The 16,171-nt window shown below is 40.8% G+C and overlaps 1 pseudogene; it reads right to left on the reverse strand.

The window, feature by feature from the left end:
* Positions 1-2,397: 2,397 nt before the first annotated feature.
* Positions 2,398-16,171, reverse strand: part of LOC114276541 (laccase-7-like) — a 33,197-nt pseudogene continuing 19,423 nt past the window's right edge.

The raw sequence follows: 16,171 nt of genomic DNA on the forward strand, positions 1-16,171 counted from the left end.
TGTCTAGCATGCTTGCCATAAGGATAAGTGCTTAAGTGCTAAACTGCTTGAATGCCTGTGGATGAAGGCTTATTGCTTGAATTGGAATAATTTGGGTAATGTTTATATGCGATCACCTTTTTCAAGTGGTACATATTTCGATACAATTTTGCAAAACAAACATAAATCAAGTGTTCCAATTCTTGTAAGTTAGTCTATACTTGTGTGTGTGTGCATCACATAGTAATGTTAACCTAATAAACCGGAACAAGAGCATATAATGTAAATAAGATTCATATCATGATTAGTAGAGGCCGATCTTTGATTGGGCAAGGGGGGTGCGCAAATGTATTCATGACTTTCCCCTCTAGTACCTAAGTTCCCGAGCCGAGACAATCTTGGTGATGACGGACACATGGCCTTTAGCACGAGTCATGGGTTTCCTAAATTTTTCAAAAATATTTAGGTATCGACTCTGTATTTGGCAAAGTAGTCCATTTTTGGCAATATGATTCAAAATCGATTTTCCAAAAGATTTACTAGATTTGGACACTTTGGTGTTTATAAATTTCACATTGCACTTGTGAGATTAGATTCAGAACCACGGGAGTCCGACCTGTAGGGCTTATATTCGAACTTCCGAAAGGGGGCGCGAAAAAATCGAGCTATAGTTTCTGGTGACTTTGTTGGGGATGTTAGAGAACTTGACTTAAAATTCATGATATGAAATTTTATTTACACTTGTATGTTTCTTTGCATTGCATTTACATTGGTGCGTTTAAGTCACTGTGCTTGTCATCTGCTATTCCTTGACGGTTTACCGGAGGCTTGCCTAAAACTTACCAAAAGGCTGACCATTCGCGGGCTCTGCTACGATGGGAACACAACCCTTGGATCTGGACTACCGCTATACTGTTTGATCCTCTTTTCACTTTTCGGTGTTAGGTGTGAGAGGTATATTAGATAGTCTTGCCGAGGTACCCTCTTTGACCATTTAGCCTAGTTGCATATCGAAAGTCGTAGAACTATTCCAAACTAGGACAAGACGCTCACCCGAATATAGGATTATGTGAAACCACTTTGTTTGAATAGTGAACCCTAGTTCCTGACGAAACTAGGACAGTGTAACCCTACCCCCTCATAGGGGTGTTTTGGCTCTCACTTAAATGATATGTGCTTTACAGTGAAATTGTAAAGAAATGTGCATATCAGTTACAAGTTGGTATCTATTTTGGGGCAAAATTCAGTGTAATACAGTCACTCAGTTGTGATCATATCTGTTCTAGTAAAATTGGGCTGAGGTGCTGTTTGTTTTCTCTTTTGCAAGGTAGTCCTGGAACCATAGCTTCAGAATGCTCTGATATCCCCCGAGTACTCTGGACTCATGTCGATAGACTTTGTAAGGTCGGGGACCTAGTTTAGAGGCAGCCAGTGCTTGCTTCACTTTCACCGATGGCGAAATGAAAGAGGGCCAGACAGGGTTCACCAGTTCCACTGTTCCGAAATTCACCAGTTAAAGTACCTTCGTCCAGCTCATCCCAAGCATCTACCCCTATCATAGCTCAGCCTCTGACAAATTTGAAGGGATTATTACTCCATGTACAGCAAATAGTTGATTCCCTCCAACATGACGCGACCCGTCAGGCCGAGGTTATAGCTAGCCTACAGCAACAGCAACTGCAGCCAACAGTGGCCTCTACATCACATGTACCCACCGCTGCTATTCTTGTGCCTAGTACTACAACTAATACTGCCACTGCTCAAGATCCACAAACTGAGGGTGTTCCGGTTCTCCCAATCCAAGCAGAACCCATCCCAGTACAAACTTCCAAATCCCCGGTGTACCAAACTGAGGCACCGTTCGAATTCGAGGTTGATCCAACTACGCTCAGAGTCAATAAGCCGAAAAAGCTATTTAAAATGGCACAGGGGGTCAACTCTATTCCAGACATAGAGGATGGGTACGTTGAATCGGCGGTTACCTTACCAAAGTGGTTCAAGATGCCCCATATTGACCGCTTTGATGGCTCTGGAGATCCGATGGTGTATTTGCATCTATTTTCTAACATCCTACGACTAATGGGTTTGACCCGAGTACAGAAGTTGTCACTATTCAGCCGAACCATGTCTGGAATAATAGCCATTTGGTATGCTAAATTGGAGGACTCTGTGAAACAAAGCTGGCAGGAGTTGGCCGAATCCTTCGTTGCCCAATATTCCTACAACACGCAGATTAAGGTCGCAACTCGTGATCTTGAGGCAATGCGTCAAGAACTAAAGAAGGGCTTTTCAGAGTTTGTTATTCGATGAAGGGCAAAGGCGGCTATGATGGCAAGCGGGCCTCCAGAGAAAGAGCAAGTCTGTATCATTGTTAGAAATCTGCATGAAAGGCTAGTACAGAAAATGATAGTCCTCCCGCTATTCAACTTTAAGGACCTCCATGAAATTGGGGTTCAAATCGAGGATGCCATCAGGAAACGGATCATTGTGAAGGGTAATGAACCTATGAGGAGGAATGTTTTTTGCAATTCCAATGGTAGCACAGCTGCGAAATGCTCAGAAGTAAACACTGTCACCACTCCCATCAATAGCCAAAAACCCACCACTTCAACTCGGCCCCAAGCCCGAAATTTCTATCCTTTTTACATGAGTCTCTCTCAAGCCTTGAAAATGCTGCTAGAAAAAGGGTACCTAGAGCTCCTAGAACCCCGACCCCTTCCAAATCCTCTTCCACCAAGATATGACCCCGCTAAATACTGTACCTATCATCAGTTGCACAATCATGATACAAACCGTTGCATCCACCTCCGTCATAAGATTCAAGATCTTATTGACGAAGAGATCATAGTTCCACCAAAAGGGCCTCAGGCCACCCCTAACCCATCACCTCCACACCTCAATCTAATCCATACACTACCATCCACCTATAACACCAGCATATACATCACCCCAGCCCAATTACCCAAGCCTGAGGTGTTCATTCTAGATAGCACAGACTTGTGTGTGATGGATGCACTTGAACCCCAATTAATTCAAACCTATGAACCCTCTACTTCTGAGCTAATGAGCATGATTAAAGATCTTCAAAGAACTGTGGTAGATTTAGCCTTTGGGATTTTGGCTCCATCATCGACCACATCACATGCCAGAAATTTCACGCCAAAAGGCTCCCTAATCTTGGGGCTAGCTGCAATTCAAAATGGCCAACCTGAAGCTATCTCAAGTCTGGGTGATGGCATGTCAACAACAACTGGGCTCTGCTCCGATATAGCGATCCAATCCCTTGGCAAAATAGAGGCAAGGGGCAAGAACAAGGCCAAGGCAAGCATTGATCCCTATGAACATCTTCAGTGGGCTATTAAGGCTTTGAAGGGCAAAGGGCTGAACAAACAGCAAGTGTTTGCAGTTGTTGCAAAAATTGTGGATGACACTTTTGTCGCTCAGGTTGGGAGCATTTTGAATCCAGGGATAAACCATGAAAAGGGTTGTCGTACCAGAAATATCCCTTTCAGCTCCAACCCTACACCTATAAGAGGTCATCAAACCCAATCAACACCTGTCAACCCCTTTGTCAATCCTATCAGGGCTGGTAACTGCACCTTCAATCCCCTTTACATGACCTTGTCCAAAGTTCTCCAAATCCTCATAGGGCAAGGCCATCTCAAACCCCTTGACCCTCGGCCACTCCCTGATCCCCTTCCATCTAGGTATAAAGCTACCAAGTACTGTGCCTTCTATCAACAAACTGGCCATGACACTGACGATTGTTTTCGTCTTCGCCATGAAGTTCAAAATCTGATTGACAATACGGTCATCACTCCACCGGGTCCTACAAAATCTATCGGCACTGGATCGATGAACTGGAGGCGATAATATGACTATGTGATCAAGGATAAACCACCTGCTGATGGTGCTCATTTTACTCCAAATGTGGTGGATGGAATGCACTTTTTAGAATTTTGAAAATACTGTTTATTTTACTTTCGGACTTAGGTATTGAGTCAGTCTTGTTGTTTTGAGTCAATCTTGTTATGTTAGAGTCAGGTGATTTTGGGCGTGTTAACTCGGACATCACATCACTGTCTTGTTTTGTTTGTCTTTTTCACTCGTTGAGTTTGTTTCTACCATTGAGCCAATTGCGCCAGAAGATCTGAATGAAATGACAGTACTTTTCCACTTACTTCTACCGTGCCTTTAAATCATTGCATTGACCACAGTTTTTTTCAAAACTATTTTTGAAATAATGGCGAAAACAAAGAGGAAGGAATTCCTTGGGATTTGCAAAAAATTGATCAATTGAGAGGAAGAGATGTGTGCTAAGCCCTTAATGAATGAGATCATGTCCGTTAATGTGAGTACTGAGAAGGATCTTGGCTTGATCTAGATTGGTTCTACATTGTCTTCAGAAGAACATGAGTGACTAGTCGCTTTATTAAAAGAATTTTAAAAATATTTTACGTGGTTCTACGAAGACATGCTTGGAATTGATCTTGAGATTGTATAGCAGAGGATCACTCTCAACCTCAAGACTCGACCCATTTGCTTTCAAACCTTGAACCTTGATTTAAAATGTTCAATGATCAACCAAAATATGAGGTTTGCATGGTCGGATTGAAAGAAGCCCTTGAACTAGGGACGAGAATGTCAAATGTGATCAAAGTAAGATTGTATAGCTGGATTAGAAGCAGCCCTTGAACTAGGGGCAAAAAGGTCAGAGGTGTTCGAAGATTCCAGACTGGGTCATTTCTCAAACCAATGAAGACTAGCAAGAAAGCCAAATCCCAGAATTTGAAAGAAGAAATTTTTTTGTTGAAGGACAATCAAGTTCATATCCATGACACTAGGGACAAATTCAGACCCAATTGGATGGGCCCTTACATCATCAAGACTACATCATCAAGGAACAACAGCCATTCTCCTTGGATTCATATAGCTTAGAGATCCTACGACCGATCAACATGGACAAGTTAAACTTTTCTATCCTTGAGAGGCTCACTGGGCTGAAAACCCAAAAGGATGACCAGGCAAAAGTTAGAGCAAGAAAAAAAGAAAAATAAATAAATAAATGAATGAATGAAAACAAAGCAAAAAAAAAAAGAGAAAAGAAAAAAGAAAAAAGAAAAATGAAGAGGAAAAATAGAGCTCGCAAGGTTGAAAACCTGAAAAGGCGGCCTTGGCAAGAGTTAGAGCACAAAAGAAGAGTGTCAACACCCGAGTGAACCTCAAACCCGAAACTAGGTGCAGCCTGATTCCCATCTTTGGGATACGTAGGCAACTTCATCCTGAAGTTCGGCCCTAACCATTTTTTAACATGCTTGTCTCATCCATGTTGATTGGCTTACCCTTGTTCAACTCAGCTATCCTATCCACTTGTAAATTGGCTCATCTTTGTGCTCATCTTCGTTCAAAATCGATTGTCTATTCCGTTAGAAAGATTCAACTACAAGACAATTCAAGTTTAGATCTGGGGTTGCGCATCTCAAGAGTTAATTCCTCGTTGGTCGGGTAGTGGCCATTTGCAAACAGTTTTGAGGATTTTTAGTGAAGTTAACTAATTCTCTTGAAAATTATTTTATTTTTCCAAAACTGGACCATTTCTTGGACCCAAAAAGGAAAATTTTCAGTGCTCATAGCCTTACTTACATGATTTCAAAGCAGAAAGTTGAACAAGCATGTTAATCTAACTCTCATGTTAGTCAAAATTGTTTTAGCGGAAAGATAAAAACAAAAAATGATCAAAATGATGAACTAGGGGCACAGTCGAGTCAGGTTTTCTGTCTTTTCCCCATTATCAATACACTCGCCAGAAAAGGGCACAACTAAAGCTAGCAGCAGAGGCCAAAAAACTCTCTCATCCTCCGAGCAGTGAGGTATCGAACTAAGTGCAAAGCACGAATGCTGGATATTCGACCCCCCTCATAAGGTCCACAACTTCCAGCTTATCTATCAACCACATCTGGGAAGAGATAAAAAAAAAATAAGAGAGATTAAAGAATAGGGAGATGTGCGATGAGAGAAAAAGTAAGGAAAGGGCTTTTCAAAGAAAATAGAGATTGAGTGCCAAAGTGACGCGAGAATCACAAATAAGAAATGGTAGGAAACAATACCTAGAGAAGCAACGGGCTCCCCATGAACTGAGAGGTCTCCCACCGGTGGTAAACATTCGAGTGTTATGTTTATTGTTTTTGTTTGTCTCGATTCTTGTTTTGAGTCGTTTTGAGTGTAAATAGATGTGTTTAGATTGTTTTACTTTACTTTTCCTTTGTTGAGTCATTTTGACTATGGTCAGTCATAGGCTCAATACCCGGTTAAAAACTCATTCTTGGTTTCAATTGCCAAAAATAAATTGTTTTGTGCTCAGAGTGCCATGCCATTCTCATCATGATGTGCAAAACAGGATTCTTTCATTCATAAAACTGCAGGGTCCAACCCCGATTAAAAGAGAGAGCAATAGAAGCAGGACCTATTTGAAGCTACATAGGTTCCGGACTGCAAAGCAAAAGAAAAGAGGGAAAATTGGAGCATCTGAGTTTGTTTCAACTTCAGCAATTTCCGAGATTACATTCCGGATGCACTTTCTCAGGCCTTGTCTTTTCTCCGGAGTATGAGTGTACCTCTACCTCAAGCTCAAGCTCAAGCCTGCTTCAAGCCAGAATGGCGATCAAAGTGCTATCCCCGAACACCATTCCCTATCAGAGGTATCTTAGTTGTGTTTGCAATGAGTTCCTAGGAGACTAATTGCAACGGTGGAAACTAGAGTTCGAATGGCGATGCCTAGAACACAAAGGTTTGGAATTTCCGAGACTAAAGTCTGGTTTAAATACCCAGGGGTGTATCCCCGGGTTGAAATCTGTATGGCAGCCCCATAGATTGAGATAGCGTGTGTGCACCTTAATTCTGGATACTGAACCAACCTAGTCTATCACCCCGTTGGAGAATAGGGAAAGTTGTGAATATGATCAGGAAGAAAAGCGACATCCGTGGCTTCTACATGTAGAGGTTACCCCTTGTCAGCATTTGAAGGCCTTTGAACTATAAGTTGCAGGTAAGAGTTCGAAGAACACAAGGGGGAGATCCTCGTTAGGGTAGAGCGGTTCATCGCCACTCACCCCATAAGGTATTTTCTAAAGTGCCGCTTTGTTTGTTTATTGTATTTCTTGTGCATCTATCGCACAATCTTATCATACTCTTTGCATCCATCGCATCGTCTCAAGACCTCTTTTCAGAATTTCAGTGTGGTTGGAGTGTTCATTTCCTCACACGATCTCAGCGTGTTTGGAATTTACCTCAGGACGCGTGGAATGCGCCCCTGAGTGGTTTTTTTAGGACCTCTTCTTACGATTTCAGCATGGTTGGAGTGTTCCTTTCCTCACATGATTTCAGCATGTTTGGAATTTATCTCAGGCGCGTGGAACGCACCCCTGAGTGGTTTTCTTAGGACCTCTTCTCACGATTTCAACGTGGTTTAAGTGTTCCTTTCCTCACACGATTTCAACGTGTTTGGAATTTATCTCAGGACACGTGGAATGCGACCTTGGGCTGTTTTCTCAAGACCTCTTCTCACGATTTCAGCGTGGTTTGAGTGTCCCCTTCCTCACACGATTTCAGCGTGTTTGGGATTTGTTCGTCATCCTCTCACAATTCCAGCGTAGTTTGAGTATGTCACCCATATTCATCTACTACATTATCCATTACATCCATTACATCATACCATTTTATCGCCTGCATCCTTTTCATGTTAAACTTAGTTTGGCATGTGCTCATACCTTGCCCTCGTTGAAACATGGTTCTGTCATGTGTAAGTACCCATGCTGTGCTGAGGCCAGTATTGAGGGTGTCAACACCTTTTCTATGTTAGACGTGGTCTGTTTTGTGTCCATGCTTTTTTGCTAGGTCAAATGTGGTTCGGCCTATGCCTTATTCACTGCATCCATTACATTCATTGCATCATACTTTGTTTTGTTGCATTCAGCATTTAGGATCATTATCTTTCCCCAGCAGTTCATTCCTCACTTATACCTTACCACCCAATTACTTGTACTCTTTCTCTTTCTACGAAACACATAGTTTTGCATGTGCTCACATCCTTTCACGTTGAAACATGGTTCTGTTATGTGTAAGTATCCATGTTGCGCTAAGACCAGTATTGAGGATGTAGGCACTTAGCCTGTGTTAGGTGTCATTTGGCTGTACCCACTTTTTTTCTGTGTTAAACGTAGTTTGTTTTACATCCCTATCCCTTTATGGTATTTGTGTGGTAAGCACTGCTTGTGGTTTGATTATTTCATTACATTATATATCATTGTATTATTGCATTACACTGTGTATCATATTTGCATCCTTCCCCTGAACTACATTGCTTTGATTCCTTGCAACGGGATACGTAGGCAACCTTCAGGTTCAACCAACTACATCTGTATTTTGTTTGTTTGCCCAAGTCTTATGGCCTTGTCAAAATGGGTCATCTTCGGGCTTTGACATTCACTCACGTCATTTCATGACTTCGAGCTCTGTTAAAGAGGAGCAGATGTAGACACCCCATTTTTGACCGCCCTTAAGACTTAGGCGCCATTGATTGATCACTCAATGATGAAAGTTATGTTGTTCAAATGTTCGATTTCTTCAGCAAGAAGAGCTTCTAAATCCCAACCTTACACCCCATTTTGGACCAAAACTATTTTGACCTCAAAACCCACTCTTTCAAAATATTTTTGAAAATGTTTCTACGATATTCCAAGGCTCGCATTTTGTATAAAAAATTACACTTTTCGGTAAACCAAGCAAGGTCAAAGTGGAAATAAATGGATGAGAGGTAAACTCTTTGAAAAATATTTTTAAACCTCTTATTTATAGGTTTGGAGTTGAAGAAAATTGAAGGAGAGGGAAGAAAACTAGTTGGGGAAGAAGTTGGGCTTGAAACCGTTAAGGGAGAATTGAGTAGTCTTCACTAAATTAGGCCCATCTCTTTGTACACTTAGACTTTAGTTGTGAAGCCACCACCATTGAAAAGTGGACTTCCAGGGCTTCATTTTAGAGTCAAGAATCTCCTATAGCCGAGTCCGGATGAGGGAGATATGGCTATTTGAAGTTAGGCATCAATCCGATTAAGACCAAAACTGAGCAACCTTCACTAAAATAGGCATATCTCTTTGCACACTTAGAATTTAGATGTGAGTTGCCACCATTGGAAACTAGACTTCAGGGGCTTCAATTTAGACTCAAGAATGACCTAAAATCGAGTCTGGATGAAGGAGACATACCCATTTGAAGTCGGGCCTGGAAGTATGGTCTGCAAGTGGCCGGCAGCCACCATTTGTGGCCAACTAGCCACCACTGCTAGCCGGCCGGCCACCAATGTAAAACCTAGATATTTTTGCCAGCTATTTCCACAAAGCTCCAGCTGTCTGTTTTTTATATTTTCGACCTAAGGCTCATTTTTTCTATATATAGAGGACCTTTCTTCTTGCTTTCAAGGTTAGAAACATTTTAGGAGTGAGAAAATATTTTGAAAAATATCCTCTCTCTCTATAATTCTCTCTCTCTCTCTTGTAACTTGCATAGCCTTTGCCCAAACATTCTAAACCAAACCTAGAGAGCTTTTTGCTGAGGTTATTTGAGCTTCAATTTGAGCTCTTGAAGCACTTGAGAGTGTGAAATTGGTGATTTATGACTTAAGGGTTCATTCCTCTCCAAGAGGTATACCTTCTCTTGCTTTTGCACCATCTCTACACCACTTCATTTCCATCTTTTCTTGCTGATTCTGAAGTGTTTTGCAACTATTTTTATGGGCTAAAACTTATGGTTTAAAGCTACCAAAGGTGGAGGGGTTAACCACCCTTCCTTGAACCTTATTCTCTAAGCTTTTGCCCTTGTGTTTCCCATTCTTTTCATCAAATTTTTTGAGCTTTTTACCACTGATTTTCAAAGGTTTTCAGAGGGTAAAAAAGTGGTTTTGAAGTCCAAAAAATGAAGGGGTTAGTCACCCCTCTGTTGGCTTGTTTACTTGCTTAAATTGCTCCATGTTTTAGCTTATTATTTTAGCTACTTTTGTCTTCATTCCAGCACATTTTTGTACTGTTTTTGTCTTATAAAAACTCTGTATTTTTGGGCTGAAGCTTGGGTTTTAAGGCCATGAAAGGTTGAGGGGTGGTTCACTCTTCTTTGTACCTTGTTTTGGAGGCCTTTACCCTTGCGTTTCCCACGCTTTTACTATCTATTTTTGAGCTTTTAAACACTGATTTTCAGAGTTATTTCAGTGGCTAAAAACACTTTTTGAAGTCCAAAATTGGAGGGGTTAGCCTCCCCTCCTTGTGTCTTGCTTACTAACCTAGTTTGTGCCATGCTTTAGCATGTTATTCTAGACTTTTTTAGCTCAATTCCAGCATGATTTAGGACTTGTTTTAGACTGTTTTAGCACTGTTTTGGACTGTTAGTTGCATTAAAGCTTTGTTTTGCATGCTTGTAGTGTAATAATCCTTATGAGTTTGGTGTTCTAGGCCTTAGACACCATCTCCTCTGAGTTGATAGCATTTATTTATGCTTTTCTCACTTATTTTCAGCACTAATAATCTCTGCAACCTCCTTCCTTTCTTGGCTTTTGTTTTGCTTTGAGAGTTGTTTCAAGCCTCTTGTTCTTTTAAGCATGAGATTGAGGTTGTCATGCTTAATGGTTTAATCCCTTTTAAGGATTCATTATCAACAGCTCTTAAGTTAACTCTTGATTTGGTACTTCACTCCATTAAAGGACTCAAATTCATTATTGGACTTAATGAATTAAAGGATGGTTGGTAATCTAAAATTGGGACTAAAAATAGTGCAAGATAATAACTGGTTGTGTTCAATCGGACGTTAATTGAACACATGGAAGCTTGAACCATTTCATACTCATTAGTGATGAAATGATTCAAAGCTCCAAGGTCACTACTTCCCTTGATCATCCATGATAGGGAGGTGGTCTTTAGAGCCTCTTTTTATTGCATTCATTGGAATTGCACACTTTAATTCACAAGCCATCATGCAATGAAATTGCATGAGTTGGTGGTTTGTGGTTTAAGTTCACTACTCTTTGGATTTGTTCATGAAAATGAGGGGTGAGTTGTGTAGAAATGCCCTGTATATGTTCTGTTTGTCCTCTATTGCAGCAAGGAGAACTGGGGCAGCAGTGGCCGGCAGGCCACTTTCCATGGCTGGCAGGTGGTCGGCAACCTTCATCACTGGCCGGCCGGCCACTGGTGCAAATTTCAGCAGTATGTTCCTTTTGCAGAGCAGAGTGAGCAACAGTGTATGTGTTCTATTGTGCAACAGAGACTCCAGAAGCAAAACAGTGGCTTTTCGGGTGGAAACTGAGCACGTGCATGAGCATTCCTCGCGTATCAAGCATGTTTAAGTTTAAATACATAGCTTGGCTATTTGTTATAATTAATTAGTTGTAGCTAGTATATTTGGAAATTGTTTTAACTAACTAGTTAGTTAATTAGTTATTCAATTTCATTTTTTAATTCGTTTGTTGACTAAAATAGTTAGTTAATTCAAGTGTTGTAATGATTAGTTAAGTAGTTTAGGTAATTTCATTTGTTTTGTAACAATTAACTTAGCTTTAATTAGTTAGCTAGTTTATTCATTCGGACTCTTCTTTGTAAGAACGCAATGTAATAATGTGTATGTCTTCCAACCTCACGTCTTTCTCCCTTTTATTTACTAGCGTATGATGGTTAGTTTAGGAGTATCATGTTTTGTTTAGTATACTTCTTGTTTGTATCCACTTGTATTACATGCACCGAGACTCAGTTCATCATTCTAACCGCATTGTTATTGCTTATACTTCTTTGAATATGTACTTAGACCACATGCTATCAAATTGCTTCATATGCCATATTAGTAGCCAAGCCTAGTAAATTGCATATCACATGTGTTGCATTAGTCATATTGCATAAGTTAGGGATCATGCATTTTTCAAACTCTTTTCTTTATTTTGGTTTGGAGTAATAGGTGAGCCTTTACTCGCTTTAGCATATCGCATGTGTGTGATTGTTTCCATGTCTAGCATGCTTGCCATGAGGCTAAGTGCTTTAGTGCTAAACTGCTTGAATGACTATGAATGAAGGCTTATTGCTTGAATTGGAATAATTTGGGTAATGTTTATAGACGATCACCTTTTTCAAGTGGTACGTATTGCGATGTAATTTTGCAAAACAAACCTAAATCAAGTGTTCTAATTCTTACAAGTTAGTCTATACTTGTGTGTGTGTGCGCATCACATAGTAATGCTAGCCTATTAAACCGGAATAAGAGCATATAATGTAAATAAGATTCATATCATAATTAGTAGAGACCGATCTTTGATCGGGCAAGCGAAAGTGCTCAAATGTATTCATGACCTTCCCCTCTCGTACCTAAGTTCCCGAACCGAGACAATCTTGGTGATGACAGACACGTGGCCTTTAGGACGAGTCATGGGTTTCCTAAATTTTCCAAAAATATTTAGGTGGCGACTCTGTATCTGGCAAAGTAGTTCATTTTTAGCAATTTGATTCAAAATCGATTTTCCAATAGATTTGCCAGATTTTGACTCTTTGGTGTTTATCAATTTCATATTGCACTTGTGAGATTAGATTTAGAACCGCGGGAGTTCGAACTATAGGGCTTATTTCGACCTTCCGAAAGAGGGCGCGGAACAAGTCATGCTACACACATAAAATATTAAAACTCAAAATTAATTTTTTACTACTAGTTTATTATATAAAGCACAATTATTGTGGTTCATATAAACGAAGCAACTGCACTTGCCAAAGATTATAAACATTAGAATATTCATAATATTATTTTACATCCAAGAAAGCGAACTTAATACAATTGGAATAATAAATTAATGGCCACCTTTATTACATGGAAAAAGAAATGATAGAAAATAACCAAAGAAAGAAAACTTAATACAACTGAAAGAATAAATTATTGGCCAGCTTTATTACCTGGGGAAAAAAATGATAGAAAATAACAACAATGTAGAGCAACTCTTAACATTTGGGTAGATCTCGTGGAGGCGGAGGTGTAGACACCCCATTTTTGACCGTCCTCAAGACTTAAACGTCACCGCTTGAACACTCGGTGATCATCCATGTTTTGTGTTCGTCTTGAGTTCCCGGAGGCCTCGGCTACGCGCCTTGCCTCAGGATCTCTCGACTCGATCGTTTTGTGTCTGGTTTTGCACCAAATACTTGTATTTTTCCTTTGGAGGGCAGGGAATAGCTTTTGGGACATCCCCACACTCCACCGGCCATGGCTTGAGGCCACTGGCTGTGTTATGTTGCCATCGGCCCAATGGATGGCCGGCCGGCCATTTTGACTACCGGTCGGCCACTTTGATGGCTGGTCGGCCAAATGTGATTTTCAACAGATATTTCTGCAGACAGCTGGCAGCTGTCATTCCAGGCCATACCCCAACCCATGTCTGGATGTGGGAGCTCTGAGGAGCTACAGATTGATATATCTCTATATCAATCAAGCTTCTTGAAAAAAGGTGAGAGACAAAAGACACAAAGAGAGAAGAGAGAAGAGAGATACAACTTGGAGAAAGAAGAATTTCCTCTCTCTCTAAAAAAAATTTCAGCTCTCTCCCTATCTCTCTCTCCCAAACCCTTCAAATCCTAAGGTTCTTGCACCATTTACCCTACACCTCATAGCACAAGGCCTCCATCCTTCATTCCAGCACTTTGAGATTGTTTTGGAGAGGTTAAAGGCTCAGAAATTTGGTCCAAGAGCTGCTGGTTCATTAGTCTTCAAGGGTAAGTCCTCTTCTCCTCTTTTCTTGCCTTATTTTGCTTTGTATCTAAGCCATACTTGCTAGTTTTTTTGGGCTCCTACCCAAACTGTAAATAGTCATATTTTGAGACCCTTTTCATGTTTGATCAAGGACCTCCTGCTGTTTGAGGTCTCCTACTACCACTTGCCTCTTTATCTCTCTTTTAGGCCAATTTTTGCATAGTATTTTAGGCTTACTTGCGAGCTGTTTTGAACTTTTCCATAAACTTTGAAATAAATTTTTTTGATCCCCTCTTCAACATTGTTGAAGGGCTCTCCTCTGTTTGAGGCCTCCTTCTATCACTTGTCTCTTTACCCCTCTTTTAGGCCTTTTCTTGCATGATAGTTTGGCCTTATTTTTGATTATTTTCGTGGCTTGATGTAAACTGTAAAGTGCCTTTTTTTGAGCCCCTCTTCAAATTTGTTGAAGGTCTCTTTGCCATTTGGGGCCATCTTCTGTCCCTTTGTGTTTAATCTCTCTTTTAGGACCATTTTTGCATGATAGATTAGCCCTATTTGTGTTCATCTTTGAGACTTGTTATAAACTGAAAATATGCATTTTTTGGGACTGTCTTGCATCTGTCTTCATGCCTCGTGATCAAATAATGCATGCTTTGTATAGCTGTAAGTCATTCCGTGTGCCTAGTTTTAAGTTGCGGGTTTCATCTCATGCATCGGGTGCCATTTTTCCATGTTTTGGGGCTGTTTAGCATCATGCTTCAGTGCTGGAATTTTCCTGTTCATATGCCATGTTTCATCATTTTCCATGCTTAGTTAGAGTTGCGTGTTGTATCTTAGGATCGGTCCATGCATTGGACATGTTTGTGTGCATTTCGGTTGCCTCGTTTCCATCTTATTGGCCACTGATGTGAGTGTGGCTGAGGTCCACTCACATTGGTATAAGTCCATCCTGCATTGTGTATGCCATGTTTCAATGCGTTGTGCATATTATGTTGTTAGCATTGTGTGTGCCATGTAGCTGCATTGCATGTTCGTATGATTGTTTGCATGCTTAGGTCGTATGTGCATCATTGTGCATTCCCTTGCCTTTGATGTGTTTTGTGCTTGCATTTCATTTGATATCAAAGTTGCACAATTGGCTTTTGGGCCATCATGCATTGAAGTACGTGATTGATGGCCCGAGGGTCGAGGGCCATGCTCCCTTGAGTCCATTGCATGATAGGGAGAACGGCCATGCATACATTGCTTTGAATTTCCTTGCCATGCACTGTCTGCCCTCTGTTGCTGTCAAAAACAGGTTCTACAGGAATATTTGGCCGGCCGGCTATCTATACTGCCGACCGGCCATTCATTATTTGCCGATGGATTTAAAAATGGTCGATAACCATCCGGACATGGCCGGTGAAAATTCCACTTGGTCGGTGATGCTCCCCAGTGTCCAGAGAGTTCACCTTGGGAGTTACACAATTTTTCGAAGGAGCAAGGCAGTGTAAACAGAAGCAACAGTGGCATGGTACGGATTTTTGGGCAAGACGAGTCAAGCATGCATCATCCACACATTTCGAGGCAGGGGCTGTGGCCACTTTAATTCTTTGTTTAAATTATTAATTAATTGGAACTTCTGTAATAATTAATTTAGCACTATTCATTCAGACTGTAATATTTATTCAGACCCTCCGAGCGAGGGCAATTGTGTAATAAGTGTGCGTGAGTGTGTGTATGTCTTCCAACCCCACGTCTTTCTTCCATTTTATTTACCCGCTTATGATGGTAGACTAGGGCATATTTAAATTAGCATACCTTATGCTATGCATGCGTGCATCATTCATTAGTCTTGCATGCACCAGGCTCGGCGCATCATACTAACTGCATAAGTATTTCAAATCTAACTTGAATACGTGCTACTTGTGCATTTTCACATGTCATTTATAGACTAGCCGAGCCTACTCTAGTGACATTCCGTATGCGTTGCATTAGGCATTTAAACATGGACTTGGATCATGCATGATTGCTAACATGTTCTTGTTTTGGCTCGGAGTACTCGGTAAGCATTCATGCTTTAGCATACCGCATGCGTGTGAGTGTTGCCATAACAGCATGATTTCCATTAGGCTAGCTGCTTATGTGATATAACTGCTTGAATGCCTGTGGATGGAGGTTGAATTACCTAAATTGGAATAATGCATTAAAACTGTGAGTTTTAAGCCTACTAGATAGTGGCAAAACCATCTTTTCTAAAAGCCCACTCGAGGGTGGAAAAACCTGCATTTTACCCTACTTGCGAGTAGCAAATCATCTTCAAAACGAACATGCAATATTTTGTTCCAATTTAGGCGATTTGGTCTATACTTGTTTGTTGTGCGCATAACATAGTAATTCTAGGCTAATAACCGGAATAAGAACACATAACGTTTTCAAAAACGGATATCACGGT

The sequence above is a fragment of the Camellia sinensis genome, chromosome 8, assembly GCF_055761805.1.
Source record: "Camellia sinensis isolate YWXY chromosome 8, ASM5576180v1, whole genome shotgun sequence".
In the NCBI taxonomy this organism is placed as follows: Eukaryota; Viridiplantae; Streptophyta; class Magnoliopsida; order Ericales; family Theaceae; genus Camellia; species Camellia sinensis.